We start from the raw sequence: 6,000 nt of genomic DNA on the forward strand, positions 1-6,000 counted from the left end.
TAGAGGAGTGAACCCTTTATTTTTATTGTACACCTTCCTTCCTCTCTGCACCCCGAATTGTGTGCATGCTCTATTATGGAGGCAATTAGGCTGGGAGGGACCTCTTCCCTGAGCCCAACAGGTGGCTCTTGTCCTTGGTCTCTAGAGGTAATGGGGAGTCCCCCTTTGTCCCCTCTCTGTGGGTGTCTGATTCCATGGAGGGCAGGCCCTAGGGCAGGGCTGGGTCCCCTAACAGTCCGGTCCATCTAACTTCATGGTCCTGGCTGAACCAGAACCTCCTTGGCTGTCTTTGGGATGCAGGCACAGAGCCCCAGGTGAGGTGGATGGCTACAGCAGCGGGACAGGTATGAGGGGCTGGACACAGGGGGCCAAGGCCAATTGGCTCTGACCCTGGTCCACCTTTGCCCTGGAATGGGGAAGGTGTGCAGCCCAGGTGCAGGGTCAAGGCCCACCCTTCCCCAGGAGATGGCACCCAGGCCTCCTCCAGCCACCACACTGCACCTGGGAAAGCGGTGGTCTGAAGACTGGTCACTGGCTGAGCTGTCACCACCTTCCAGGGCCACTGATTGCTCAAACCTGCAGGGTCTTTGCAAGGAGCCTGCCTGGGTCGGGGAGCCTAGAGTCCGTCTCCTTCACAGTGCCTCCAGGGCTGGAGCACGGACTCCTCTGGCAGAAAGCACTGGGCAAGCCCCAGAGGAGACATGGTAACACAGAAACTCCCCAATGCTCAGGAAAACCTGAAACACGCCGAGAGGCAAGCAGCAGGCTGCTGCCCTGGAAGGAGCCACATTTTCCAGCATGTCGGGCCTGGGGCCTCAAAGTCTCTGTGGGGAGAGGGGGTGAGGGAAAGGGTGGGGGTGGGGAACAGAGAATGGAGTTGGGGTATAGGGGTCAGTTAGTTACAACAGCACTTTAACAATCACTGTGGCAGAAACTGCTAGTTGCAGCCCCTCCTGCTCAGTATCAGACCTCAGTTTTGTTGGTGCATCCTTTCCCAGCCACCTTTGCAGGTGGGGTGGCCCTGGGACTGAGCTCCAGCCAGGGGTGACTTGGATGTCATCAAGTAGGGCTTCAGGGAACTCCATCAAAGGGCGCTGAGTCACTGGAGGCCCCTTTGACCCTGCCCCTGCCTCCTCTTTCCTTGCGGGAGGGAGGGCCCCAGGAGGACCTGGGGCAGTGATGGGGGACAGTTCGCCAGCTCTGGCTGCCAACCTTCAGGCTTCATGTGACCTTATGGAAAAGGAACCCACTTCCTTGTTTAAGCCAGCATTTTTCAGCTGTCTATGACTAGCAGCCAAATGCAGTTCCTAATATTCAGATACATTTTCCATTAGCCCGACCAGAGCACTAAGAGTCAGCAAGTGAGCTGGCTCTAACCAGCTTCTGTTTAAGTCCAGGCAGGGGGACCTAAGAACCAGGGATTGGAACGCTGTGTGCCAGGCGTGCCCCCTGCTCACCTGTGCGTCGTGAGAGCTGGGTGTGGTGTAGCCCACGGTTCTTCCCAAGGCAACAAACAGTCATTTTGCACCACACCACGGTCACAGAGAAGGTCCAGGGTTTCATCCAAGTCACCCAAAGGCCAAAACTTAAGGTGTGGTGGCTTTGATGTCCTGCAAGTTTAAATTCCACCCTGGACAGGCTACCCCAGCTCTGCAGCCCTGGTTTCTCCTCTGTCATCAACAATTCCTGATGGGATCAGCACAGGGACTAGGAGAGCCCCCACCAGGGCCAGGACTCCCACCTTTTCCCCTGGCCATGAGACCCCTCTTTCCTGCCTGGGAAGAGCACCCTGGGGGAAGCACACAATCTTCCCTGAGAACCCCTTAGAGGAAACACAAGCGGTCCTGTTGCCATGAACTATCCCAGGGTTCACAATAAATCTCCTGTTTTTTCTGAAATAATCAGGAAGACTTTTACGCACACCTTTACTTGAGAATTGAGTTAAGGTGTAGCACATAGAAGAATAAATGGATGCTGATTGATGAGTGTAATAAGATGATAGGGATGTTTAGGAGTCCCAGTTTGGAACATACGGGTTTTTTGTTTTTTGTTTTTTGTTTTTGTTTTTTGAGATGGAGTCTGGCTCCCGTCGTGCAGGCTGGAGTGCAGTGGCACGACCTTGGCTCACTGCAACCTCCACCTCCCGGGTTCAAGCGATTCTCCTTCCTCAGCCTCCTGAGTAGCTGGGATTACAGGTGTGCGCCACCACGCCTGGCTAATTTTTGTATTTTTAGTAGAGATGGGGTTTCGCCATGTTGGCAGGCTGTCTCGAACTCCTGACCTCAGGTGACCCACCCGCCTCGACCTCCCAAAGTGCTAGGATTAGAGGCGTGAGCCACTGCGCCCGGCCTGGAACATGTTTTTTTTAAATGAAGTAGTAATAATGATTGACACACAAATAAAATAAAATTAATTTCCACTTTGCCATCAGTGGTCTCTGCCACCCCCAGCGCTGTCACAGGCTCTCTGCTCTTCTGGGTCCGAGAGGAGAGGCACTAGTTAGTGCTGGTAAATGCGTGCCGAGTGCAAGGGCACTGTCACCTCTCTCGCCATCCACAGGCAAGAACCCTGCACTTCCTGCGTGAGACGACCCTGCCAGGCCACTCCTTCCCTCCGCCCTGCACCCTGCAGCTTTTGCTGGTTGTTGCTCAGTCAATCTGGGAGAGACGACCTGGAGTGCCCAGGCAGCTCACCACGGACATGTATCAAGAACAAGAAGCAAAGCCTGTGGTTGGGGCCACTGGGAGCTGGGGGTTTGGTGACCTGAGCTCACCCAGCCCATTCTGATTGATCTGTGGCCCTGACACCCTGCCAGCACTCACGCCCAGACCACCCAGCATGCTCACACACAGCCTCGCACCCCTGGCACCAGCTCCATGGAGCTGTCCCCTGCTCTGTAAGAAGAACCAGCCCAGCTCTGCCTCCCCAGCCTGGGAACTTCTCAAGGGAAGGTAGAGAGAGGCGAGGTCTTAACAGGCAAAGGAGTCCCATCCAAAAAGAAGGTGGGGGTGGCCAGGGGACAGCAGCCTAACGTGTGAAATTGGAAACATCCACGTGAACTCATGACCTTTAATTGTAGAAAGAAATCAAAATATGGGAGCAGTGGTTGCCTCTGGGGAGGGAATCAGATGGCTAGGCAGGACCCTTCTTAACATGACTCTTACTTATTTTTAAAGCGAATAGAAATTAATACACATCATCAAAAATATTTTCTAGCTCTGTCATGAAGAGTGATCCAGGGAGTAGCACTTTCTTGCATTCAAAAACACATACACACACACCACACACATATATATACATAGACATACACACCACACACCTACACACACATACACTCATATACACACACAGGCACATATGCACATGACACACACATGCATGCACACATATATACATATACCATGCACAGAGATACATACACACACACATGCATCCTCACGCACACACATACATGTATAGAGGCGCACACCACACACCCACACATGCATACACTCATATACACATACAGGCACATATGCACATGACATACACATGCATGCACACATATATACATATACCATGCACAGAGATACACACACACATGCATCCTCACGCACACACATACATGTATAGAGATGCACACCACACACCCACACATGCATACACTCATATACACATACAGGCACATATGCACATGACACACACATGCATGCACACATATATACATATACCATGCACAGAGATATACACCCACACACACATACACTCATATACACATACAGGCACATTTACACATGACACACATTCGTGAGCACATATGCACACACCAGACACATGTACACATACATGCATATACAAATACACATACACATGACACATGAATGCTCATACACACACCACACAAACATATACAGATATACACACACTCATATACACATATATGCACACTTACACATGACTCACTTATGCACGCATACACACATATGCATATATGCAGATACATATGTATACACACGACACACATGTGCGTGCACACACATATACCATACACACACATACACAACACACACACATGCATATACACACAGACATGCACACACATTATTTACAATGGGCCTGGGACAGGCTGCATACCCAGGGGTTTCAGGGCAGTGCTCACTCTGGCCAAGTGGCAGTGACTTGTTAACCGGTTCATTGAAATAATGCCAGTTGTCAAAAGTTGCAATGATACCAATACAGTTACTAGAAAGCATATAAATTGTAGTGGTAATGGAAAAGGTTAGAGCTCATCATGCATGTTTGTATGTATATCCTTATCTTGGAAGAAGTGTAGGAGCTGTCGCTCTGGTGGCCGCACTGATGACCCGCTAGAAAGAGGTCCGGCAGGGAGGGGCCCGCAGATGCGGGACAGCCATCTGTCCTGAGATAGCCCTGAGACAGTGAGCCGCCTGCACACACTCACCCCTCTCGCCTGAGAAAGACCCTCAAACCAGCCAGTCTAGCACATGCTAACAAGATATGCTTCCCTGGTCCTAGTGAAGTAGGCCACGGAGGCCTATCTTGTTAGCATGTATATGTCCCACCGGCATATCATAAAAGCGGGACAAGCGAAGGTTACAGAGTACTTCGCTTCAGGAGGTGGACATCAGGCTGCCAAAAAACACAAAGCTTCACGAAAAGCTTGAGCTTCCAACGTCCTACAGAAAGGACACAGCCTAATGCCTGAGCTCAGGTTCCAGTCACCTCAGGAGGAACGGTTGGGAGCACCACCCCAAAGGAACCATTGACACCCTGGCCCCTGTGTCCTCAGCCCTTAACTGGTCCCACCCTGAAGCCTTGTCTCTTTTCCTGGGGTTGCCACAACCCTAGGAAGGCTTAGAACCCCTGGGAAGAGCTATGAGTGCCGGTAAGAAGACGGGGAGTAGGGTGAGGAGGGGAGGTGGGGATCAGGCTTCAGCATTGGGGTCAGTTCCAGAGAGAGCAGAGTGCTTCGTTGTGTAACCAATACAGCATTTTAGGCATGTTTTGAGTGTTTGGGTGTTCGAAGCACTAGAGATAGTCTAACATTTTAACTTTAATTAAATATTTACAAGTGGGATCCAATAAAAATGTTAAATCAGTGTTTCACTGGAGGAATTGCCAAAACTCAGGAGTTGTGTGTGAGACATAGAAGCGGTGTGTTACTGTTTGGAAAGGGTTGATGGTTTCATGTTTAACAGATTGATGAGCCTGATAAATAGGGTATCAACAGTGCACAGGCAGTAATGCGTGAGCCCAGCAGTGCCCTCACAGCCTGGCACCCAGCCTGGCTCCCAGGAAATGCTCACGTGGGTTGAAGGCAGAAGGAGATGGCCATGGAGACGCATCAGGTTTGCTGGCCAAAAGTGCTGGGATGACTCCATCTCTCTGACATAAGGACAGAAAGATCTGGAAGAGAGTGGCATCCTTTTCCCAAGGGCACATTCACCCCACTCCAGGCTAGATACCCCTACCTCCCCTGCACCCCACACTGTTCAACTCACCCAGAAGCCCAGAGATCCCAGGAGAGGTGTGAGCAATGGAAGAAAGACCAGCACAGGCGCCTTGCCAGGCACACCCATGTCACTCAGCAGTGGGGCAGGGACATCCTTCAGGGAGTGGAACATATTAGCTCTACTCTGGGAGGCTGGGAACAAACAGCCCTACAGCATCCCACAAGTCTCAAGCTCTAGGGTTCCCCGTGGTTCCACGGAGCATAAAGGCCAGCCAGAGCATGGCCTGCAGTGAGGGTGAACGGAGGCTCTGGGAGGAGGACAGTGAAAGGCAAGGAAAGGCACCTGCAATCCACTAAGTGAAACAGGGAGGCCTGAAGGTCATGTTCTTAAAAAATTATAGAGTATTGTATAAATGTATAAATGACAAGGCTGGAAGGACATAGACCAAAATATTAGTGGTGGTTATTCCTTGCTGCTGGAATGGCCACTTTTATTCCTTTTCTTTTGGATTGTTTGTATGTAGAATTTCTTTTGCAATAAGAAAAAA

The sequence above is a fragment of the Pongo pygmaeus genome, chromosome 16 (genome assembly GCF_028885625.2).
Source record: "Pongo pygmaeus isolate AG05252 chromosome 16, NHGRI_mPonPyg2-v2.0_pri, whole genome shotgun sequence".
Lineage (NCBI taxonomy): Eukaryota > Metazoa > Chordata > Mammalia > Primates > Hominidae > Pongo > Pongo pygmaeus.